This window comes from Sturnira hondurensis, unplaced genomic scaffold (genome assembly GCF_014824575.4).
Source record: "Sturnira hondurensis isolate 20B ecotype Veracruz unplaced genomic scaffold, ASM1482457v3 Scaffold0021354, whole genome shotgun sequence".
Lineage (NCBI taxonomy): Eukaryota > Metazoa > Chordata > Mammalia > Chiroptera > Phyllostomidae > Sturnira > Sturnira hondurensis.
Genome location: NW_028093985.1, coordinates 32,923,284 through 32,950,048, shown reverse-complemented (window position 1 = coordinate 32,950,048; position 26,765 = coordinate 32,923,284). Strand labels below are relative to the sequence as shown.

Here is a 26,765-nt window from a genome sequence, read left to right as displayed (position 1 = left end):
ATGCAAAATCACAAGATATTAACATGCTGAACCCAGCAATATATAAAAAGCATAATACAGTAAAACCAAATTAGGGTTATCTCAAGAATCAGGTTACATTTAACATTTAAAGTGAAATATAATTCAATACATTAACACTAAAGGAGAAAGTTTATATGATAATGAAAAGTTGTCCCCCACAAAAGCATTGTTCAAACAGAACAAAAAACAAAATTCTTGGTAGAGAGGTATAGAGGGGACTTCTTTAATATGATAAAGAAGTGTTTTGTTTTAACAAAAACAAAACAAAAATCAAACAATCCCTTCAGCAAACCAACCTGGGAATAAAAGAGACACAAACATCTCTGTGTGGTCAGCAACAAATCAATGGGAAATCAATCCCATATGATTGATTTCAAACCAATGAACACATATTGGGCCTATAAAACATTGTACAATCTGGCAACATGCATTATGAAACTTGAAAATAATCCTATAACTATGTATCCTATAATCCAGCAATTCTATTATCGATGACCTATCCTAAGGAAAAGGTCAAAACAAAGAGGGGGAAACAGTGTGCTAAGATGTTCATTGCACACATGATTAAAAAAATGGAAAACAAAAACAAAAAAGGAAAACAATTAACCAACTACAGGGAATTGTTAAGAAAAATAACTCCTTCAATGGGATTATCATACAGTCCATAAAAATAAGACTTGCAAATATTCTAAGAAACGTAGATAACCTTGATGTTAAAAACGTTATATACACACATATGTGTGTATACATACACACACTCATTTATACTATGGCAAAAGGGAGCGGTATAAAGGGCCTAGGTACAGACTAAAAAAGAAAATGAAAGTGGGAGGGAGTGAGGGGTGCAAAAAGATAAAAAAGGTACTGCTTTTCTTTATACGATGAGCTTATAGACGTGATCTGTACTTTTTATTGCATTTCCTGACTTTCTTTAGTGACTATACAAAACTTTAATCAAAGGGCATATTACAAGAACTGAAAAAAATAAATTATAAGCCTAATGTATCCTAAATATAAAAAAAATTACTTCAAACAGTAACTTTAAAATTTCAATTTTTATTTCAATATGATATAATTCAGATAAATTATTTCCTGGCATTTAAATTATAAAAATATAAAATATGCTAATTATTTAAAATAGATAATTTCTAATTATATTTAGTATTAAAAATGATATAACTTTTAAACTAAAAAACATATAATCTCCAGTTTTCTTGCTAATATTTCCATAATTTTAAACCCATTTGCTCCTTGACAGCAAAAAAAGAAAATATATAAACAAGCCTCAAGTATTCATTCCGATAAAAACAAAATGACTGTTAGTCTCTGCATAAAAGATTGTTATGGCTCCTCACTTTTTGAGCAGCCATTTTGGAACCTTAGTGTTGCCAATACCCTAGTATTGTCTGACCAGTTGTGAGGTATGTCTCAAGTAACTTGACATCAATTATAAAGTATAAATGTTTTCAATGCTTATCATTAGAAATAATAATAAACTGAAGCAACTATAGGTCATCCCTATATCACTTAACCTAGTTTGCATTCCAGTATACTTTATGAAGAGGGAGAGAATAGAGAAAAATCTTACATTTGGAAATTCCATATTCACTTATTCAACATTTACTAAGTAAGTTCCCATTTATGAGGCACCAGGAACTAGAGGCACTATGCTAACAACAGAAAGACAGTTGAGAATCATTAGGTAATAGGGTTAAATATAACTGTCATTTTAGCATTCAAAGCCTTGAACGGACTCACCCAATCCTACTTTCCACTATTTGTCAGCACACTATATTCTCTATTTCTCTGACTTTCTTTTAAACACTATCAGCTTTGTCATAACTATGCTCCAGCTGTTTCCCCAGCCAAAGTGCTTTTTTGTTCCTTCACCGGCACCTATAGAACACTCACAATATGAAAGATAGTATGTTTGGCATGAGAAAAGGAAAAGCTTTTTCTATCCTTTGAAGTCCCACCTCTTTTTCAAAGAAATACCCACTATGCTCCTTGTACTCTGAATGAATAACTATTAACATCCAAAACAGTGGCTAGCAATCGTTGATATAAGAAACCATTTTTACTTTTATTTTTTAAGTATATTATACTGATTATGCTTTTACAGTTGTCCCATTTTTTTCTCCCCTTTATTCCCCTCTGCCCTGTAGCCCTCATCCTACCAGCACCTCCCCCCTTAGTTCATGTCCATGGGTTGTACATATAAGTTCTTTAGCTTTTCCATTTCCTAAACTACTATTAACCTCCCTCTATTTTGTACCTGCTATTTATGTTTCTTATTCCCTGTACATTTTCCCCCATTCTCCCTCTCTCCCTCCCCACAGAAAACCATCCATGTGATCTCCATTTCTGTGATTCTATTCCTGTTCTAGCTGTTTGCTTAGTTTTTGTTTTAGGCTCTATCAACAACTATCAGTTGCTGATAGTTGTGAGTTTGTTGTCATTTTACTGTTCATAGTTTTGATCTTTTTCTTAGATAAGTCCTTTTAACATTTCATATAATAAGGGCTTGATGATGAACTCCTTTAGTTTTACCTTGTCTGGGAAGCACTTTATCTGCCCTTCCAACCTAAATGAAAGCTTTGCTGGATAGAAATCTTAGGTGTAGGTCCTTGCCTTTAATGACCTGGAATACTTCTTTCCAGCCCCTTCTTGCCTGCAAGGTCTCTTTTGAGAAATCAGCTGACAGTCTCATGGGAACTCCTTTGTAGGTAACTGTCTCCTTTTCTCTTGCTGCTTTTAGGATTCTCTCCTTATCTTTAATCTTGGGTAATGTACTTATGATGCATTTTGGTGTGTACTACCTTGGTGTCCAGCTTTTGGGGGACACTCTGGGCTTCCTGGACTTCCTGGAAGTCTATTTTCTTTGCCAGATTGGAGAAGTTCTCCTTCATTAATTTTTCAAATAAGTTTTCACTTTCTTGCTCTTCCTCTTCTTCTGGCACCCCTATGACTCAGAGGTTCCTAACCCTTTCCTTATTTTTTTTGAATTCTCATTTCTTCATTCTGTTCTGGTTGAATGTTTATTGCTTCCTTCTGCTCCACATTGTTGATCTGAGTCTCAGTTTCTTTCCCTTTACTGTTGGTTCCTTGCATATTTTTCATTATTTCACTCTGCATAGCCTTTGCTTTTTCCTCTATTTTGCAACCATACTCAACCATGTCTATGAGCATCCTGATTACCAGTGTTTTGAACTCTGTATCACATAGGTTGGCTATCTCACTCACCACTTATGTCTTTTTCTACAGTTTTGATCTATTCTTTCATCTAGGCCATATTTGTCTTGGTGCATCTGTTATGTTGTAAGGGGCAGAGCCTTAGGTATTCATCAGGGTGGGGCTACACAGACTGCATTGTGGCACTGTATTTGGGGCCAGAGTCAGAGAGGAAACAATGGCACTTGCTCACCAGCTTTCAGTCACGTCCCCTGATACCCACAAGCAAATTGGGCCCTTCTGGTGCTGATTTCTGGGTGGGTGGGTTTGTATACATTCTAGGACCCTTTGGGTCTCTCCAATGAACTCTCTTGTGAAGATGGGAGTATCTCCCACTGCCTCAACCCTCACAAGTTTTTACAACCAGAGGTTCTGAAGCTTTCTTTTCCTGTGCTGAAACCCTGGGTTGCACAGTCTGTCTTATTCCCCAGTTGTTCCTCCTGGTTTATCCACATACAAATATGAGTTACCTGATCCATTAGTGGCTGTCTTGACCACCTGGTCCTCCAGACACCTCCTTGCCCCATATCCTCTCTGTCCCTGCTGCCCGTTTCCACCCCTCCTACTGATCTGAGTGAATGTTTCTTCTTTAACTCCTTGGTTGTTGGACTTCCATACAGTTTGATTTCCTGGCAATTGTGGTTATTTTCTGTTTTTAAATTTGTGTTTGTCCTTCTTTTGGTTGTGCAAGGAGGCAAAGTGTATCTTCCTGTGCCTCCGCCTTGGCTGGAAGTCCAAGAAATCATTTTTAATTACAAAAAATTTCATAATCTGCCATTCACTTCCCAGGTGGTCTCATCTGGTCCATGGTCCTACACACCATTGCTGCACTGGTAACGTCCAAGTGTGTACCTCTAGTTCCACCTCTCCCCTAAACTTCTAATATATGTGTATGCCTATTCAGTACCTCCACTTAATATCTGATAGATACCTCAAACATATACCCAAAACAAGACTCCTGGTTTAAAGCTACAAATCTGCTTCCCACCAACCTTTTACCCCATCCCATAGCCCCTATCTCAGTATATGATACCACCTTTCACTCATTGCTCATGTCAAGAAATTTGGAGTCATCTTTTACTTCTCTTTCCCTCATATAACATATCTAACCCATCAATAAATTCTCATTACTCTACTTTCTAAATATATCACAAATCTGACCACCTCTCTGCTCCTCTACCACCACCGCCTTGTCCAAGCACCATATTTCCAACCTAGATTACTGTAAGGTAGTCCTAACTGGTTTTCCTGCTTCCACTCTTGCCTCATACAACCAATTTTCTACATATAGTCAGACTAATCCTCTCCAAAAAAGCAAATCATATTAAACAAGTCTAAGCTTAAAACCCTTCAAGGTTTCCATCTTACTCAGGATAAAATCAAGGCTTTAAATATGACTTTCAATGCCCTGTGTGGTCTGGCTTAAGCTCACCTGTCCTATCACCTCTCCTACCACCCTCCCCTGTACTCACTCTACTCACACTGGCCTCCCCATTGTTCTCCCACCGTGCCAAGCGCACTTCCATCTTAGAAGTTGTTGCTCCCTCTACCCGAACACCTTCCCCCACACAGTTCAACTCATTCTATCACTTCACTCGTATCTCTCAACTCAAAGGGCCCTTCCCTCACCAACCTATCTAAAGTAGCATCCCCTTGCTCTACCCTCTGAACATATTTTATTTTGCTTCACAGCCTACTACCTGACTGTGTATGTGTGCTTGAATACACGCATAATGTTTATTGACTGTGTCCCTCATGAATACTCCAGCTCAAACAGAGCACAGACTCTGTTTTATTCACCACTGTTGCCACATTATATGCACACAGCAAAGTCCTCAAAAATATTTCTCAATGAATGAATAATGGTAATTACTTTTAGTTTTGCTGAGAAAATAATGCCAACAACATCACCCATATTTAGGAAGGCTTTCAAATGAATTCATACTCTATTAATCATAAGAGCATCACATACGTGCGTTAATGGTAGATAAAGTAAAATGTACATAACTCGGGGTTCAATAACAACTACTGAAGGAATGGGCCTTCTGTGTTTGCTTCACTCCTTGCCACATCCTTCCTTCCTGGGTTATTCACTAATTATTTCCATAAACAGTTCCTGTGTACCATTAAACCCAAGAGTAGTTTAGACATTTAGAATACAAAGATACTCAAGACAAGGTAATGGGTGAAACATACGAAAATAATATTTATAGAGCATGACATAATAAAAGTTTTGTAAGATTATAAAACAGGAGCATGACAAAGTAAGTAATCAATTTTTTAGGAATAGGTGTTTTAGGGAAGGTTTTAGCAATGATGCATTTAACAAATACTTGCAAAATCAAATACAAAAGATTTTCTTCATTTTGCTTTGTATGTAAAAATGAGGGTATTAAGTCTAAGGGTATTAAAGTGCTACAGTAATTTGCTACCATGAGATAAGCTAGCCTGAGAATAAAACCAAAACAATGGGAATGACAGGGAAGAACAAATCACAGAAAAACTGAGCCAAGTCCTTGATGATTTCATGTGAGCCCCGGGATGAAAGCAAGGCTTAGCAGAAATTTAACTACAAGATCGAATCATTCCCTTTATTGTTTAAGCAGTTTTGAATCTGTTTTTTGTCATTTTCAATGTAAAAATGCAGATGAATTTCAATGACTTCTTTCAAAAAGTGAAACATTTGCCTATTTCAGTGTATAGGGGCACTAATGGCATTTTTCAAGGGACAATTCTTGTTTTATGGGCAAACATCACAAGATACTTAGTGTATCTGGCCTCTACCCAGTGTTGGCAGGACTGCACAATCACTGCATCCATGTATTTCCAAATGCCTCCCACCCCACAAGGGGAACTGCAAATCTAATTCCTATTATTAGCTGTTATATGTGCCCAATTCTCACAGTGGCTCTAACCGGTATATTCGAATGTAGTTAACAGCAACCTTAAAAGAACTGGGATATATCACTCAAATTACCTTAATTTTCCATACGAATCCAATTTTAACATTTACAGGTATACCTTATATCAACTCTTGGGGTAAGCAGTGCTTTAAGTTTGCCACTACTATCTGAAAGTTCTTATTTACTTAAACTTACTCCTCCATACAATACTGTGAAGGAATGTAACTGACATTGTTGGTTATCTTTCCTTCAGCCATTTGCCTAACTTCTTCCTAGACTGAAATGCCAGGTAATAGATTTTCCTGCCCCCTTGCAACTAGGGTATGGGTGTGCCAGGATAAACATCTAATATACACATCTTCTATAAAAGGTTTACTTGCCTCATCAAGAGATGGGAGGGCAAAGTTTCTCCCTTTTTTGGTGGCTGTGCGGGAACAGGAGCAGAAAGAGTAATCTGCAAACATGAGAGCCTGAGCACAAAGGTCAGCACACCAAGGAAAAAGAAGGAAAGGACCTGGATCCTCGGTAACATTGCACAGCTCAACTAACCATGGAATCCTCCAACCCTGGACTTCTTTTTACGTGAGATACTGTTTCTATCTCTGTTAGCTAGGTGTTAATAACCTGGGGCTGACCTAATACAAGATGTATGCAAGATCTGAAAACCGATTGAAAGTGGGATAAGAACCAAGATGACTGCAAGGTTTCAAGATGGAGTGGCTGAAAGAAAGGTGGTTAGAAAAGAGAAATTAGGAGGAGGAGAAATATGTACACACAAACACGTGTAAACACACTGAGGGTAGGTGGATGAAAATCAAATTGATTCAGTTTGGAATGGCTTTTCCTTACAGTAGCACATGTAAGATAAACACAGCAAGCCGAGGAAGTGGAAGGTAGAGTTACAGAACTAAGAATCACAAAAATCACACAAAATGATGATTTATATAATAAAAAAGAGATACAATCGTCAAGAGAACACAGTGAGAAGCACAGAGAGATCCTTGAGGACACTAGTTACCTCCCCAAGGATCCATCCCACTTCCCCCTCATTTTAGATGGAATCCATCCACTGGCTAGGCCAATTAGAATCATTTCCTCTCTCTCGACAAAGATATTGTGATAGACACGGTAGCATGATCTTCCTCATTTATTCAATCGGAAAAGAGTTTTAAGACTTTTGGGAAAAGTGTGGAAGAGGAGTCTTCTCTCTTTCTTTGGAAGTAAAGAAAGAAGGCTATGATATGAACATCACTGATAACCATCCTTTTACACAGAGAGAAGCCAGTCTGAGCACGAAGCCCAAACAGGTGGACAAAGTTGAGAGATGAGCAGAAAACGGAAAGCCAATTCTATCTATGCTTTTGTCCATTACATAAGCCAATACATTTCTTTTGTTTTTAAATCCAGTTTGCATCTGTAACTGATGTAGGACAGGGAAGAGCTATTTTAGGGGGAAGAATAAAGTCAAAACAGTGCAGGAAATATAAAGAAACTTTCAAAGAAGTAGGACACTTCCTAGTTAGGAAGTACAATGTGGAAGAACCAAGATATCAGATCACTTTATTTCCACAGAGTATACTTCACAAACAGTCTAGGGAAAGGAAGGATGACCGAGCAAGGGCCATTAGACTTGGTAACTTTTAAATAGCAATTTCAGTGCTGAAATAGTAAAGGAAGTCAGGGTAAAAAGGAAAAGCTAATTTACATTTTAAAAACTCCATAAAGTACCAACACTTGGATGGACATTTAACATGTGTTAAACTCCTTTAATTACAACTCTGTGAAGTGTAACATTCTATTGTACTTTATAGGTAAAGAATAGAGTTTGAGCAGTAACTTGCTCAGCCACAGAGCCACTAAGCGGTTTTAAGACTTCAAACCCAGAGGTATCTGACTCAAAAGTCAATGTTCTTTCTACTATAGCAGGGTAGTGGAATAAAAGTATGAGTCTTTAAAGAAAGAAAATACAACGACACAGCAGGCTCAAGATTCAGACTGGCTTCCTTGAGTTGTGCAGCACACAGCACTGCATTTGGCAGCCCTGGAAAACATACAAGTATGTATGTAGGCCAGAGAGGGAGACATTGAAGAAGTGATAACAGACTGTTCTAGAGAAAGAAAGATGGAGATGGATGATCATGAATACCTCTGGAGGGGGTTGCTCTTGAAAAAAAGGAAGGGCATTCCTCCTCTGAGATATGGGTAAACAAGGAAACGACACTGAGATGGAACAACGGGAAGTGGAAGGAGTACATCTCAGACGGTTGAGATATCTCTCAGTAAAGGACGAGATCAAGTTACTTCCTATAGAAACCTTTATTTAGGAAATGAGAGGAAAAGGAACACAATCAACACCGAAGGTCCAGCGGAGAGCAGAGCACAAACTGGTATGAAAACTAATATCCTTACATAACTGTCACTGCATTGTCCAGGATTTCGGGGGTCAAACTGACAAAGCTAGTGATGAGCCTTATTCAGAACTAGAGGCTAGAAAGGTAAATCTACAGAAAGTAAATCATTCTAGGGCATCAGTAAGAACTTTGTAAAGGTGATGATCATGGGATCCTGGTTAGATAGGGAAGCAAACAAAATCAGCAGTAGAAGAATGGGTTGGATGAGCAGAGAGACAAAGGGGGGTTCAAAATGAGAGAACATGAGAGAGACAGACAGAGACAGTGAGTGAGTGAGCAGAGGTTCCATAAGAGTGGCTAGTGATAGATTTTAAGGAGTGTTTATGGTTACAACTGTCTTTTCACACAATGCTTCAAATTATTTTGCCAGAGGCAGCAAGCCACTGATTGGGGCTCAGCAGTCCTACTCTCTCTTCAGCCAAAAGCACAGAATCGAGAAACAATCAGCTCTAGAAACATGCAGTCCCTGATTGTAAAAAAGTAAAGGCTAGCAACAAACAAATGAATGAACTGGTCCATACAATCAAACACAGAAATATCTCCCCTCCTTTTAAACTGAAAAATTCTACTCTAAACTTGAGAAATTCATTAAAGACATCATACAGTCCACAGCAAAGGAGAAAACATATTATGTGTCATGAAGTTAAATGAAAAGTAAATGAATCAGGCCAATTATAATTCACATGTTAAAGATTTTTGGTATAGAGCTCCAAAAGGGCAAGGATAGTGTGTACTTTAATAACTTGAGAGCACCTAGCATAGCTTAAATAAAATTATATTGCTCATTTTCATATTAATAAAAAGAGTCCACCCATTTGCAATCTCAAAGGAGAGGCTACCATTTTTATTGTAATGTCACGTTTACAATTTGGGGGCTCTTGACACATTATCCAACTGCAGAGAAAGATGGGAGAATCAGCCATGGCAACCTCCTCCACTGCTACCACTACCATCCTGCAGTTTCCACTTACAAACTCTGGCACCATACCACGTTATTCGGGACAGTTTCTTATACCATTAATTCAGGCTCCCCCTTGCCCCAGTAAAAAAGGAGGGAGAACTGAGACTGGCACAGCCTAAATTTTACAGAATGTAGAAAGTACTATGAGGATTGTTCAGAAGTAGCCACAATAGAGAATCAAAGAAATTTGAGAAGTTTTGAGTTTAAAAAGCTCTTCTCCATTTTACTCCTTTCTAAATAAAACAAAGGGCTTGTATAATACGGAATTCTTCAGTGAGTAATTTAAGCTAACACTGAATAAAAGAATAAATCACTTATCCATTCTTGTGCCATTACCTGTTATCTTACATTTTCATAAGGCCCTCTTTTTTGAAAACGAACATGTTTCGATTCTCTCACTAGATCTAGAAAATTTACACTCCACCTCAAAAGTTCAGAAACCAAAGATTTATTATGGTCAGAAAGTGATTAACTTAGAGGAACAATCATTTCCCATCACAGACACCATACCTCGGTTTTGCAAGAGTTAGATGGGCCACGGAGTCAATCTCCCAAATCACTCCGGTCTCCTGGGGAGTTAATTCCCTCATCAAGATGAACAAAATTCACTGACTTCTACATAATAAGCCTTTTCTTTGTAAGTCTATATATCAAGCTATCGGGTAATCTTCCCAATCAAAAACTTTTAAAGGAAAATGAGCATCGAAACAAGAAAGATGGGGGGAGGCGACTAAACCAGGAGGCGACTAACCAAGAGGCGACCCACCCACCTAACGCGAAGGAGAGACAGCTTGTAGGGGTGAAGATTCTTCAGGAGCCAAGAAAGGAGCTAAGCTCTACAGGCATCAAGACCCCCTACCCACTATGTAAGAATGGAGGACCTGCAAAGCTAGGGGCCAACAGGAGGCCTTGAGAGGGGGCTCGGGGCGGGGCGGAGCGGGGCGGGGGTGGGACACGGAGACAAGAGAGCTGCACGGTCGGACAGGGCACCACTAGGGTCCGAGCAGTGAGCAGCTGCAGGGAAGAGGGAAGATTAGCAGGGGGAGGAGACAAAGCCTGCTGCCTTACTCACCTGCCAGACGTTCGCCCCGAGGCCAGAAGCACGGAGGCAGCCCAGGCGCTTCCTCACCTGCGGGACACAGCCTTTGCCTCCGCCGCCTGCCGGAGCCCCAGAACCCCAGAGTAGAGAGTGGTACCGAGGCGGGCAAAGGGGTCTCCGGACCCGAGCCCAGGGAGGCGTACATAGGGGGCACCAGTGGCCTGGGAAGGCAAGTCCTTGTGCACCGTCCTCACCGGCATCCAACAACGCTTCCCGGGAACAGCATCGCACCAACCTCGGCCGCTGTTCCCGGGCCGTCGCCTGCAGCTCCCCCTAGCAGCGGCAGCGGGTTTCCGGCGGCAACACTCCGCCCCTTTGCTACTCAGCCTCCGCCATCTTGTTGGGGGCGGGAAGAATACAGTGCGTCTGCGTGTAGGGAGACTGCGGGCGTCCCGCCGCCCTGAGAAGAGGGGATTGTATTGCGCAGCCGCATTGGCCGCAGCGCTCCCTTCTTGGAGTCCTCGTTCACGTTCTTGTTGCTGGCAGGATTTCCACTTGGGAAGTTAGTCCTCAGAGTCCGCGGACCCAGTCTCCTTTCCTGAACCTTGCTGCAGCAAAATCAATAGACCCTTCTGCACACCCTACAGTCAGCTGTTCTGCAAAGCCTGCCCCCACTGCTAGGCACTGATGTTAGAAAGGTTAATAAAAACTTGGCTCCAGCCCTCCAAATCTAGTAAAATAGACTGAGATGAATGAATAATTCCTAAATTCCAGTTGTAGTTGTGCACCCCCACGCACACTTTTAATTTAAAACATACCTTTTCACGAAGTCCTGCCTGTTTGTCTAACAAAGATTGATCAGTTCTTTACCTTGCATTACCTTTCTAGCTTAATTTCACTCAACATTAATTGAACAAATAATAATTGAATTTCGTTATATATTAGATATTAGTCTAGGTTGTAGGTTTATAGCACTAAGAAATAAAAGCTCATGAAACTTAAAACTAGTCGGAAAGAATAGACAATAAAAGGCTAAAATAAATCAACACAATAATGTGATAAGGGATGGGAAGAAAGCCAACCATAGAGGAGCCATCCAGTCATGAGAAATCTGGATTAGAGCCTTCCAAAGAAAAGAGAATGAGAATGAGACCAGCAACAGGAAGAGGGACAGAGGGAGTAGGTGACAAGGACAGTAGGAGGGGATGAGGTCAGAGAGGGGCCTAAACAAGGTAGGACACTGCAGCCATGGCAAAATTGGGTTTTATTCCAAGTGGCACCTCTAACTTGCTGACATTTCCCCAACTACTCTTCTTCAAACACCTGTAGCACCTGTTGGCCTCATTGCTTTGCTCATGATGACTCCACAGTCTAAAAGACCCTTACTTACTCTAGTTCTTTATGTGTCTAGCTCATCAGGTTTCATTTTAAATGTCACCTCAGAAAGAACATTCTTCCTAATCTAAGTCTCCTTTCTGCTCTCCCATTAGTCTCCACAATTGTACCTGATCGTTTCTTTCATGACACTCAGCATATTTTTAAATTATATATTTACTATCTCTCCACTGTCTCCCCACTGAACTGTGAACTCCACAATGAATGTTTTGTTTACCAATGAATACCCCAGGCTCAGCACCATGCCTGACATGGATGGTCACTCAATAAATGTTTGTTGAATTAACAAATGAGGAAGTTTGTCAGCACCTAAGTAGTCAGGGATATACTACTTTGTTTTCTACTTGGTGGTTTTTAAATGACAAGGCAGGTCATTTCCTACTAATATGTCTCTTCAACTAGATTATAAATAGGACTTTGGAAAGGGGGAGTGGGAATGGGATGGAGAAGTGCAGGGGGCAGTGGGGCAGGGGCAGAGACCACATCGCGCGTGTTTGCAGGCCTGGGAGAAGAAAGGCTTCAGTTTAACGGAGCACCCATTACGTGGGGTGTGCACTGTGTTAGGTACTCAGTCCTCACCAGTGCCCTCCAAGATAGTTACCCTCAGTTTTATACAAAAGATAGTTCAGAAAGATTAAGGCACATGTCCAAGGTCACACATTAAAAGATGGCCCAGACCCTATAGCTCACGTTCTTCCTATCCAGAGAAAATAGATTTGGAGATGGGCTTATTGGGTGATTTTGTTCTATGTTGTGAGCTGATTTTCATTAGAGATTTCAGCTACTGCCATGTAAGAATCCTGATAAAACTTGTATAGGATCTTGTATAGATTCTTGTATAGGATCTCACCAAAGGGCTGAGACAGGGCAGTAAGAAGCCAGGAAAATTCCTTGGCAAGTGAAATAGGAAAACTGAGACAGATAGCTGAACACAGTAGCAAAGCAACTTACCCCCAGGTACAGGTGGTCACCAAGGCAGAAGGCCTGACAATGGCAAAACTGGGATAAGAAGGACCTCAGCCCCAGGGTAACCTTTTTTCTCTTGACCATTCCTCCCTGGAGATAACATCTAGGCCTCACTTGTATTTTGGTTCCAGGCCCAGAAAAGCAGTAAAACCAGGTGGGTGACCCTAGGATTAACTGCAATGACTAAAGACCCCTGCCCTGTCACTGGCTAAGCAGTGGAGACCATGACCTGAAAGGACACACCTGGGGAACTGATGCATATTCTACTGAAACCCTCCCCTAAGACCTCCCCTAAGATTCCTGCCTTCAAGAAAGAGAGAGAGAAGCCTCTGGAGGATTCTCTGGATCCTCAAGAGAAAGGATCCAGCGCCCATACTCTCATTCTGGGGAGCAGCCCACAACATTCCCTTCTTCTTCTCCTACTTCTTTCTCCAGAGGCATGCATCTCCTAAACTCCTAAACTCAAAAGCAACATTAGTGCATTGGGCAGTTAGGTGGTGGGCAGTGGGCAGTTTGTCCTACGCTAATCCCCTGAATCTGTCACCAAAGACCCCTCTTCTCTGACTTCCAAGTGAGCTAAGGCAGACCAGCCTAAGCTCTCCTGTTGCTTCTTCTTTGCCAAACCCTTCCTTCTTTCACTGTCCTCAGCTTTAATAAACATGCTCTTACAGTCATCCGGACTCATACTGTGAGATCTTTCCTACATGAAGTCAAGAACCCACACACTACAGCTGGCCCTACGCAGGCCCACTCAGACTCAGGACCCTGTTCAGTAACAGGGCCTGATTGAAAACTGCTGTCATTTTTTTCTTTTGGACTGAAGCGGAGCTTATTTTACCATTTCCTTTTCATGTTTTTTAAAAAGAATTGTGTGTTTCTTTTCATATATAACATCTATATGTTTCATCAAAGGAAAAGAGATATCAGAAAAATGGATGCAAATCCTGAACACTAACTGCATCCTCTAGGTTAGGCTTGTTATTGCATTACTAGCTCTTTCATGTAGGTCCTGAGTAATATTTTAGACATCAAAGACAGTTCTCTGGCAAAGTGTGACAGGCTCACCACAACAATCATATCCCATTTACGCATCAGAATTACACACCATCATTTCCCTCTAAATAGGATAGCTGCCTCAAGATAGCTAGGGAGAACTACTAGAAAGGATGGGGCTTCTATCTTATAAATTGGGGGCTATTCAGTCCTTAGATAAGGGAAGTGATATACTACGTATCTCATGATAACACACTTGTCAACAAGATCTGGTTAGTATATGTAAACCAAGTCAGTACATGGGAATACATACCTGAAAAGATTCCCCACCTTCTACACCACTGCAGTGTAATTCTTCCTTGGAGTAAATCCGGTAAGCAAGACAATTTCTCCCTTTTCTATGGTGTTCTCTCCTCATATGTTTACTATCTGTTATAGGTTGAATATGCCCCAAACCCCAGCCAAAACAACAACAACAGCAAACAAACAAACTGTGAAAATCCTAACCTACCATTCCACACAACAAAAACTTATTTGGAAATAGGGTCATTGCAGACGTAAGTACAGTTGACCCTTGAACAACACGGGGGGTAGGGCAATAGACCTCCTGTGCAGTAAAAAACCTGCATAGAATTCATAGGTAAGTAGTTAAATGAGGTCATACTACAGTAGAGTGGACCCCTGAAATAACTTATAAGAGGATGGCCATATAAAGAAAGAAGCACATAGGGAAAAGCCAGGTGATAACAAAGACAGAGATGGAGTTACACAGCTACAAACCAAAGAACAACACCTGAGACTGCCAGCAAACCACCAGAATTTAGGAAGAGGCAAGCAAGGATTTCCCTACAGGTTTCAGAGAAATCATGGCCCTGTCAATACCTTGATTTCAGACTCGCAGATTCCAAACTATGAGACAATACATTTTCATTGTTTTAAGTCACCCAGTTTGTAGCACTTTGTTACAGCAGCCCTAGAAAATAATATGTCATCTTATGTACGTGACAGGGCCTGGAATAGAGGAGGGAGATGAGAGTAAGCAGTGAAGATCTGGGCTACTGTCCCAGTTTAGCAGCAAATAAGCTAAAGACCCCAGACCAGTCACTCAACCCCTCTGACCAAGCTCCCTCATCTGTAGGAGCAGGGATGACGATAGCTGCTCTGCCTACCTCAGAGATCTGCAGTGCTAACTATCGAGTATTCCTCCAGAGCTGCTGTGACTAAGACAGCCTGACAGCTACTGAGAAACATTTTTGCCAAAGACGGGGTTCCTGCTGTGGAGAATTTTACAGCCTGGCTGTGAAGAAAGGCTCTTTCCTATAATGAGATAACTAGCACAGCCAAGTGCCAAATGTGTGGTTTGGATTTGATTCACTACTGATGTCAAAAGCAGGAAGGATCATTGTAGATTGGGGGAGAGAGGGGAGACTTCACGAAGAACTTTAGCCTAAAAAGGAATTGATTAGAAGGATATTGGATACCTGCAGGATCTTTAGGATCAACACTTAACATTACGCCTAGACCTGGTCCCAAGAAGCTACCACTACAACTGCTGGATACAGATCCCAAAACAGGGACCACCAATACCTTTGGACATAGATGCTGAGTGATGTCACTGCTGCCCCTAAAAACCAGATGGTTACTGTCACTGCCACTACTCTCAGTAAGAAGAAGGAGGGTCACTGTGACTTCACCACACTAGCATTTGGTCCCAAGTGTTGACACAATCCATGCATATGTTAACACTCTAGCTCAATTTTCTTAACAAGTAAAGAAAAAAGTAAAATTAATTTCCATGATATGTTTTATGTAACCCAATATATCCAAAATATTATCATTTCAACATGTGGCTCTAGCTTCATTTCAAGAACTCAGTAGCTGTATGGGGTCAGAGGCTAATCTATTTGACATCACAGTTCTAAATGATAGGGAGGCCATGAAAATGTGTATGTGGACTTTTTTTTTAAAGATTTTATTTATTTATTTATTTTTAGAGGGGAAGGAGAGAGGGAGAGAAACATCAATGTATGGTTGCCTTTTGTGCGTCCTCTGCTGGTAGTTAGCCTGCAGGGAACCGGCCTGCAACCCAGGCATGTGCCCTGACTGGGAATTGAACCGCGATCGTCTGGTTCGCAGGCCTGCGCTCAATCCACAGTGCTACGCCAGCCAGGGCTGTATGTGGACTTTTGATTTCCATGGTGTGGTAGGGTTCTGCTTCATGAAGAGGGCGATTTCCCAAACACAGGAAGAGGGGTCAGATGCAGTCTTGTGGATGGGAGATAAAGTTGAAGGAAATGCAAGACTGTGTTGTAGAGAATGCAAAATGGAAGTTTCATTTCTTTCTTGAAACTTTTAGTGGTCATTCCTAGCTAAAGGTGATCTCTCCTTCAGGTCCAGAGTTCCCCCTTAGGTGGTTTGGCATGGTTCGTTGGGCTCATGTTTCACCTTGTTCACTAGGTACAGATGTTAGGGCAGAGACCATGTCTCATTTATGTTCTGTATCTATTCTTCACCATGTCTTGAACTGGAGATGGTCAAAAAATGAAGATCAGCAAAGCTTGATAATTTCAGAAGCTGGATGGCAAATATCAATATTCATCCCACTATTCCTGCTATTTTTGTATATGCTTGGAAATTTTCTTAATACAAAGTTTTTGTTTTTTAAAGACATGTAAGAAACTTCTGCTTCAAGATGGTGAACTAGGTACGAGTATTTACTTCTCTGTGTACCCCTTTAAATGTCAGCAGAAGGGCTTGATCTTCAATGAAACTAGTGGAAGGTAAGCCTCAGGGGGCCTTCACATGCATGAACTCTTTCCAAGCTCCTGGAAGATACCCTAGCAATATGTTCACATGTTTGGAAGTTTTTGTAAAAACTGCAAATGTAATCTATTTCAACTACAATTGGTTTAGGGCATGGTCTCTTTCTCCCCTAACTTCCACCCTGTCACTACCACTGGTCTCCTTGTGTCACGTAGTACCACAGGGACTGAGATCATTTTGGGGGATCCAGATAAAGGGAAGTTGAGTTTGGGGTACAATTAGTTTGAGTTTGGTGGGAGGATATTTGCATCACTCACAGTCTCTTCTGTGTGTGGTATCTATTGCTAACCCAGAGTAGCTCCAAGGAATACCCCTACAGCATAGCTCTGTAACACAAAGGAGCAGGCCACAGAGAGTGTACTGCACTGTGGACATGTCCTGTGCTACTTGTACCAGAAATATGGACAGCGTTGGAAACTAGTCTGTAGAAAATTCTTCCAAATTTTATAGCTCATATATTAAGCCTAATAGAAGGTTCCCCAAATATTAATACAATCTTTTTAAAATTAAAAATTATTAATAAGTTGTCAAGGCAAAAAAACTATTAGTAATAAAAATATTTTGATCAGCCTTGTTCGAAGAAAGACTAAATTATATTTCTATTCAGGACATGCAAATATGATAAAAACAAAATTATTGTCATATGAAGAGACAATTAAAGAGCACCTGGACAAAAGAATGTAGGAAAAAGTATTATAGAAGTGTGTCAGGCAGTAAAATAATACACACATACATTATGCTATTTTTTGGATGTTGGGATGTTTGTGAATTTGGGGTCAGTATTTTAAAATGTATAATTTGTGATTTTTCTAATTCAAAATAAATATTCACTTTTTATCTAAACTTACGTTCAAATTTTATATTTTTCTCTTAAACAGAGACTCCAAAATTGATCTTTCATACAACAAGGATCTCTTAAATTGCAATTGGGAACTTCAACATTCCCTTCTCAGCAACTGGAAGAACTAATGCTCAGAAAATGAGCAAAGATAAATAAGACTGGAACAGCACAACCAACCCACAGGATCTAAGTGACATGTGTACAATGCTACACCCACAACAGCAGAATGTATGTATATTTTTCAAGCACCCACAATAGACCACATGCTATACCAGAAAACAAGTGTTAATAAATTTAAAAGAATTGAAGTCATGCAGAGTAGGCCCTCTGATCATTATAGAATTACATTAGAAATCAATGAGAGAAAGGCAACAGGGAAACTCTAAATATTTGGCAATTAACACACTTTTAAATAATACCTGGTCAATAGAAAGTTTTTAAGAAAAAATTTTAAAAATACTCAGATGTGAATGAAAGTGTAAAAACAACCTATGAAAATGTGTGGGTTGCAGCTAAAGTAGTACTGGGAGGGAAATTTATTCATTAACTGATTACTTCCAAAAAGAGGGAAAAGTAACATTATAAAAGTTCTCAAGTCAATAACCTAAGTTTTTCGAGAAACTAGAAAAAAGAAGAGCAAAGTAAACCCAAAACAAGCAGAAAGAAGGAAATAATAAAGACAAAAGCAGAAGTCCATGAAACTGGAAAACAATTTTTGAAAATACTGACAAAAGAAAAGCTGTTTAATAGACTTCTAGCAAGACTGGCAAAATAAAAGGAGAGAAGACACAAATCACCAATGTCGGTAACGAAACAGTATAGCATTACAGTTCTTGCAGCCTTTAAAAGAATAATAAGGAAATACCAGAGGTACCTTTACACTAATAAATTAAACAATTTAGGATAAATGAACCAATTACTACTGTAGCTCAAACAAGATGAAATAGAATAGTCCTATAACCATTAGAAAAATTGAACTTGTCTTTAAAATTCTCTGGAGAAAGAAATCTCCCAATGGTTTCACTGGAGAATTCTCACAAATATTTTGAGAAGAATTAGCACTAATTTTATACAATCTCTTCCAGAGAAGAGTAGAGGGAATACTTCTCTACTCACTTTATAAGGCCAATATTACTCTGATACCAAAACTGGGCATATATCATACAGTAAAGAAAACTAGAGACCAATATATCCCATAAACTTAGGTACAAATATCATTAACAAAATTTTTGTAAATCAAACCCAACAATGTATTTAAAAATTTACATGAACAAGTAGGATTTATTGTAGGTGTGTATGGCTGGTTCAACATTCATGGGAGACCTTGATCCACAGGCAGCCAGCTAAATCACACTCAAAAACCTGATATACAGACACTGAAATGATAGCTATTTCTTGATCTGAGCTGGTAAATCTTAGAGTAATTTGTTACACATCAATAGAGTAACAAAGGAAAACAGACATGAGAAGGTATGAATTCTATTTCCAACGCTGCTGGAATTGGTCAAAGAGCAAGATTGAAAAGCTTTCATCATCTAACCAATCACACATCTTAATACTTTGTCTTCTATCTCTTGTACCTGATTCAGCCTTTCATTCATGATAGAACAAACTGCTCTTCTTCTAAGCTCCACCTATTCATTAAAAGGCTTTCCAACCAAAGTGACTGACTGGAATAAAGCAAGCAGGCAGAGATGCGGTGCTTTTCCATTTAATGACAGAAAAAAAGCACTCCATCTGGATAGAAATTGATAATTGGCCATATCCAATTCCTGGACATCTGGCTTTTGAATGACACCGAACATAGCAACTGATGTCTGTTTCCTTGGGCAGTCTTTCACAAAATGCTATTTATTCTTTTAGTCTTTAAAGGACAGCACCAGTACAATTTAAATATCAAGTAACCAAAGATTTGCCTCAATTTTTTTCCTATTACCCAAGTGTTATATATTTATTGTAGAATTTGGAAGCTACAGAAAATCACAAGAAGAAATGGAAAAAAAACTCACCATCCAAAATAATTATTAAAATGTTGATGACTATCTTTCCAGACAGGCCTTTAAAAAATAAAAGGAGTTTCAGAATAACAATTTTTCTCCAACAACAACTCCTCATTTAAAAACCCAACAGACTATTTCAATGAATGAAATTTAATGAAGAAAACCAAACCATTTACTCCACTGAAACCCACATCCATGTCCTAATACAGTTTATAGTGTGCCTGATGACACTGATAATTCAGCCCTAACAACCAGGCTGAGTAGTTTAGGGAAACGTCCCATAATGCTAAAGCAGACCTGGCAGCATGTCAAGAGTAGTGGGGTTCAGGGAAACAACATATGTTTGACCCCACTGTTCCTTCATGCTGCCACAGAATTTGTAGTGGGGGAGGGGTTTGCAGGTTTGTACCGGGATCCTTACTGGGCTATAAGCCAGCTCAAAGAAGCACTAGAGAGCAGACTGTTAAATTTCATGAATTCTGAGACAATAGGACTTCTGGCCAAGATGGAGGCATAGTTAGACACACTGTGCCTCCTCGAACAACCAAAAGAAAGACAACAACAAATCTAAAAACAAAAGCCAACCAGAACTGACAGAAAATCGAACTCTACAGAAGTCTGACAACCAAGGAGTTAAAGAAGAAATATTCTCCAGACCAGCAGGAGGGGTGGAGATGGGCAGCTGGCAAAGAGGACTGCAGCAAGGTACCAGCTGGTGGACCCAGTGATGCAGCAGATTATAGACTGGACAGTCTCACATTTTCTCACAGATAAACCAGGAAGAACAAGTGAGGAACGAAACAGACTGCACAACCCAAGTCTCCAGCGTGGGGAAATAAAGCCTCAAACCTCTGATTGAAAACACCTGCGGAAGTTGAGGTGTCAGCAGGAGAAACTCCCAGTCTCACAGGAGAGCTCATTGGAGACCCACAGAGTCCTAGAACACATATAAGCCCACCCACCTGGGAGTCAGCACCAGAAGGGCCCAGTTTGCTTGGGGGAAGCAGCAGAAGGGACTGAGGTCCAACACAGAGCGGAGCAAGTGGCACTGTTCCCTCTCAGACACCTTCCCCATAAATAGCATCACAACACAGAGACTTGGGTTGCCCCACCCTGGTGAACACCTAAGGCTCTGCCCCTTACTACGTAAGAGGCATGCCGAGACAAAAAAAAAATGGCCCAAATGAAAGAACAGATCAAAGCTCCAGAAAAAATACAACTAAGTGACAAAGAGATAGCCAACCTATCAGATCAGACAGTTCAAAATGCTGGTAATCAAGATGCTCACAGAATTGGTTGATTTTAGCCACAAATTACAGAAACATATGAAGGCTAAACTGATTGAAATGAAGGGAAATGCACAGGAAACCAATAGTGATGGAAAGGAAACTGGGACTCAAATCAAGGGAGTGGACCAGAAGGAAGAAAGAAACAACCAAACAGAAAAGTAGGAAGAAACAGAATTCAAAAAAATGAGGAGAGGCTTAGGAACCTCCAGGACATCTTTAAACGTTCCAACATCCGAATTATAGGGGTACCAGAGGGCGAAGAGGAACAGCCACGAGTGGAAAACTTATTTGAACAAATAATAAAGGAGAACTTTCCCAGTCTGGCAAAGGAAATAGACTTCCAGAAAATCCAGGAAGCTCAGAGAGTCCCAAAGAAGTTGGACCCAAGAAGGAACACACCAAGGCACATCATAATTACATTAGCCAAGATTAAAATGAAGGAGAGAGTTCTAGAAGCAGCAAGAGATAAGGGGACAGTCACGTACAAAGGAGTGCCCATCAGACTATCAGCTGATTTCTCAAAAGAGACCTTACAGGCAAGAAGGGGCTGGAAAGAAGTACTCCAAGTCATGAAATCCAAAGACCTACAGCCAAGATTGCTCTGTCCAGCAGAGCTTTCATTTAGAATGGAAGGGCCGATAGAGTGCTTCTTAGATAAGGTCAAATTCAACAAGTTCATCATCATCAAGCCCTTATTATATGAAATATTAAAGGGACTTATCTAAGAAAAAGAAGATAAAAAATATGAACAGTGAAAGGACAGCAAACTCACAGTTATTAACAACCACACCTAAAACAAAAGCAAACTAAGAGGACAGCTAGATTGGGAGCAGAAACATAGAAACGGAGATCACATGGAGGGTTAGCAACAGGGGAGTGAGAGGAGGAGAAGGGGGGAGAAGGTACAGAGAACAAGTAGCATAGACGGTGGGTAGAAAATAGACAGGGGGGAGGGCAGTAATACAGAATGGGAAATACAGAATCTAAAGAACTTGTGACACATGGACATGAATGAAAGGGGGGTGGGGTGGGGAAGGGGTGTGCAGGGTGGAGAGGAGTGAAGGTGGGAATGGGACAACTGTAATGGCATAATCAATAAAATATATTTTTAAAAAAGAATAAAGCCTGTAATATTTTTTTAAAATGAGGTGATATTAACTTAAATAAATTATATTCAAAACAAAGGTAATGAATACTCAGAACTTACCACTTTTTAATCATTTTGCAACATTCTGCTATTACTTCTGTTCCTGATTTGTTTCTATCTACTGTGTCCTCATGGTGGGCACACTGCATAAGGGTGCACTGGCCCGTCCCTTCCTTCCTAACTCTGTGTTCAGTGATTTCACACCGGCAGTTTGACATTGGACCGGGCGAGTATTTACAGTGGATAAATTAACAAATGCTCCAAATCTGGGTTTCACTTATTGTTTTGTCGATTGTCCAGTGATGGAGAAAACATTAATACTGTAGATTAAATTAAAAAGTGCCATATGTATAGTTGTTGATTGTCAATAACACAAAGATCAAGGAACTATCCCTCCAGTATTATGCAAGTCACTCATGTTATCAAAGAGTGAGTGAAGTTCCAACACATTTCTTCATTGTTTCACTTTCATTTAATCATTAACGTCAATGAAAACATCAGCCAAGATTCTCGTCCAAACTATAATTGTTTGTTACTTGCAATGACAGGTTGGCTGCAGGTAAAAAAGTTCAGCAAAAATCAATGCAACATTCTGTGGGAATCAATTGGCTACATGGAATTTACATTTAAAATATTGCATATTTTATTATTATTTTTAAGCCAAGTGCCCTATACTCTTTATATCTGTAAGATTAGAACTAAACCTGCATGTGTGTGCATGTGTGTGTTGCAGAGAGATGGTTGTTAATCATTTACTAAATCATTACTGACCAGAGCAAATGCTTCCTTTTGCCCCACTTGTCATAAACTCCAGCAGATTCCTTTCTGCTAGGTGTGAACTGATAACTAGGGAAAGAAAGTAAAAGAAAAATAAGATCTTAGAAGAAAAGGCCGAGAAGTGAGGAAGAACAGAGGAGAAAGAAAGAGAAGAACAGGTAGACGTGGACAACAATGTGGTGACTGCAGGCAGAGGAGAGGGATATAAGAGGGACAAATGGTAACAAAAATAGAATAAAAATAAATTAAAAAAGAAAAGAACAGGTAGAGAAAATTCTCCGTCTTGCCTTGTGCCTTATCGTGTCTGTTCTCAGTCTCTCATCATCAGCCAGCCACTGTTTACGTGAAAGGGAACAAACCATTGCACAACCCTTCAGGACTTCTGGAGTCACAGATATGCCTGGGCTCAGCTGGCCACCCCATGTAAATAGAGCTAGGGAGCCAGCAGCCTCTGTCAACAATGTCCATGCTGACTCTGGGTCAGAGTATGTTTCAGGTTTTTGTGTTCCACCCTTAACATTTAAAAACATTGAGATATGATTTACATACGGTAAAATTTGTTGTTTTAGAGTCTAGTTCTCTGAGTCTGACAAATGCATAGAGTCCCATAGCCACCACCATAACCAAGATATAAAACATTTTCTTCATTGCTCAAAATTCACTCAAGCCTGTTTGTGATTGGCCCCTCTCTTTGTTCCCAGCCATTGGTAACCACTGATTCTGTCCTATTCCTCTTTCCCCGCGCCCCCCCCCCAAATGTCATATGATAGGACTTATACAGTAGGTAGACTTTGGAGTGTAAGTCCCTCCACTTAGCACAGTCTATTAGAGATTCCCATGTAGTTTCATGTTTCTGAAGTTCATTCTTTTTATTGCAGCATATAAACTGCAGCATATTTTACCACAGTTTGTTACCTAGTCACTGGTTGAAGAACACCTGGGTTGTTTTCAATTCAAATTGATTACAGAAAAAAATCATCGATTATTTGTTTTATTTATTTAAAGCCTTAATGTTTTAGAGCCAGTTTAGGTTCACAACAAAATTGAGAGGAAGGTACAGAGATTTCCCATATACTCCTCCCCTCTAATGAAGAGCCTCCTCCATGATCAACATCACTTGCCAGAGTGGTACATTCATTTACTACCAAGTATGAACCTACATTGACAACAGGTAGGTTGTCAGACAGTGCCAGACTGTCTTCCAAAGTGGCTGTGCCGTTTTGCATTCCCACCAGCAGAGAAGGAGAGTCACTGTTTCTCCACATCCTCCTCAGCATTTGGTGTCAGTGTTCCTGATTTGGCCTTTCTAATAGGTGTATAGAGGCACTTGTTGTTTTATTATTGAGTTTAGAAAGCTTGTATATATGTGGATACACATCTTTTAAGGAATATACACTTTACAAATGTTTTCTCTTAGTCTGCAGCTTTCATTTTTATTTTAACAGTGTTGTTGGAAGAGAAATTTTAATGTTTTGATGACGTCTCAATGATCAGTTGTTTTAATTTTAATGATCATGTTTTTGCTGTATCTAAAAAATCCTAGCTAACCAAAGACAAAAACACTTTCTCCTGTGATTTCTTCTAGAAGTTGTACAATTATGGGTTGTAAATTTACATCTATGATTTAGTTTTGCACTAATTTTTGTATATGATACAAGATAAAGTTGAGGTTCTTCTTTTTTTTTGCATATGAATGCCCACTTGTTCCAGCAAGATTTATTGAAGAGACTATTCTTTCTTTATTGAATTGTCTGTGCACCTTTGTTGAAAATCAATTCACCATGTGCGCATATGGGTTGTGTTAGAATTTTAAAATTGGACCTTCCATGTCAAGGGCTGTGAACTACTCTTTTCTGGAGAGGAAAGGGGTAACTCAAAGGCCGCAGACACCATCTTCACCAGTTCCTAGTGTTTAGTAAATTCCTGAAGCAGAAAGCTTGGCAGAAGCCTTCTGAAGCCAAGGGTGTAACTTTTTGGCTGATTTCTAGCTACCCTACTCATTGTATACCTCATATACCTGAATTCAAAGGAGATCTCTCATTTTTAAAAATAAAATTATTTAAATATTTTAATTTTTAATTATATAGGCCAACTTGAATATAATATACATTTCTAGGGATATAGCAAAGCAGTCAAATGTCTCTTTTTAAAAAACCTATTATTACTAGTAATTAAAAAACTCTCACATTGTTTAAATGATATATACATTTAGGAGTGTTGCTTGTTTTTCTGTCGCATATCATGACATAGTTGCACCTAAATTCTTTATGTCGTTCTTTGTCAGAACCTGTGCCAGCACTGGGACCACTGCCTGCATCATCTAACCCATTTTTTTCAGACCACATCAGCAACTCTGCTATTTGAAACACAGTGGTTTTTGAATCTTTGCGTGAAGCCATCTTCAGCAATTTTATCACAAGCCACAAGTACCTATTTGTATAACATTGGAGTAATTGACATGTTTATTCATTCCCAACCCACACATTTGTGATTTCTACCTCGTCATTATTTAGAGTGAGGCTTTTTAAAGAATGTATCTGTACAGATTTTATTGTGCCTTTTCCAGGCTCCCTATCAAGAAGGATGGGGCAGAAAAGGGAGCAAAGCAAGGCACTTAAAACTCATAAGACTCAAAGTCCAGGGGATTATGCCAAAGGGGAAGTGAGGAACATGCATGGGGTTGAGTCACCCTCCAGGAATGCTTACCCGGGGCAGGAAAGTGAGCTCGAGAAGAAGAGCGAAGCGTTATTGGCTTCATGGCAACAAGGGCAGTCTGGAGTCTTACACACTTTAGGTCTTGCTTATCCCTGGAGTCTTTAGTCCCTGTCTGATGAGACAGAGCTGGATTCGGAATTAGGGGTCTAACCAATATTCCTCACTGGTAGAACTGGTCGAGTGGCCTATGTTTTGATTTCCCATTTGTAAGTCCTGGGCTTTATTCTCCTCGGTTACTTGGAGACTTTCAGATGCCCTTATGAGCTGCAAAGCAGTGGGCGTGTGCCTCTTTTCTTATGCCTCTGAAGAAGCCAACTTAGCTCTCTCCGTGTTCCTGAAGAGGGACATGACATCTTCCTCATACGTCTAAATGTCCTCTGCCTTCTGCAGTCCCTCTCATTTCCCTTTGGAAAATCACTTTTTTTTTTTTTTTTTTAGTAAAGTTGAGCTGTCACAAGTCTCCCCAGTCTCTCCTGTCTGGGATCTTGCCCCATTCCATCTGCCAAAAATTAAATTCAGAGTAGAGAGTAGAAAAAGCCACAGCATCTCATGCCCGAAAACGCAGGTGCCTTTCTCTTCATTCTCATCTGAATCCACCCTCCTGGAGACAGGGACTCTTCAGTGCTCCAGGCCCTCACTGTGGGCTACTCACCGCTAGAGGGCCCTGCCCCAGGCCATAGGAGATTTGTGGTGTGGTGCTGGGGACAAGGAAAAAAGGCCTCCCGCTAAAAAAGGGAGAGCAGCAGTAGCATCCTTGGATGCGGTCCAGGTTCTTGGTGGAGGTTGAATGCTGGTGTGGTTCCATTGCCATCTGCAGACCAAAGGTTCCAATATCGGGGTTGAGATGGGGGCCACCCTCTGGCTCTTCTTCATCTGTAATAAACCCAGTCAGCCTGGTGGACTATAGAGGTCTGTCTTGAGCTACTCGTGTAAGGATCATTGAGGGCACACTAGCAGCTCCTACGTATCCTTCAAGTAGCAACCTCTCTCAGGCAGGTTCAGTGATATCCGACATCACAAGTGTGGCAGTGACATCCTGGGACACCGAACAGAGCAGCAAGGCGGGCGTCAGTGCTCTATCCCCCGTCATCTGTGTGACATCCCCAGTACTGGGGGAGGGGTGGGCGGGGGAGGAGGTGGAGGGAAGCCCCACAGAAATCCAAGTTGAGTAAAGCTGGCTGTCCCAGGACGCCATTCCCAGGAAACACAGCTCCCAGTGATACTTGAGGGCCTTCCAGACCACAGTCTGTGTT

At 40.3% G+C, this 26,765-nt stretch overlaps 1 protein-coding gene across 4 annotated transcripts in view; it reads right to left on the bottom strand.

The window, feature by feature from the left end:
- Positions 1-10,981, bottom strand: part of APC (APC regulator of Wnt signaling pathway) — a 146,835-nt gene extending 135,854 nt beyond the window's left edge. For all 4 annotated transcript variants that reach the window (XM_037032170.1, XM_037032175.1, XM_037032176.1 and 1 more), the window contains exon 1: positions 10,600-10,981. The gene's annotated coding sequence lies outside the window, so the exon portion shown is untranslated. The remainder of the gene's footprint in view (positions 1-10,599) is intronic.
- Between the last annotated feature and the right edge of the window lie 15,784 nt (positions 10,982-26,765).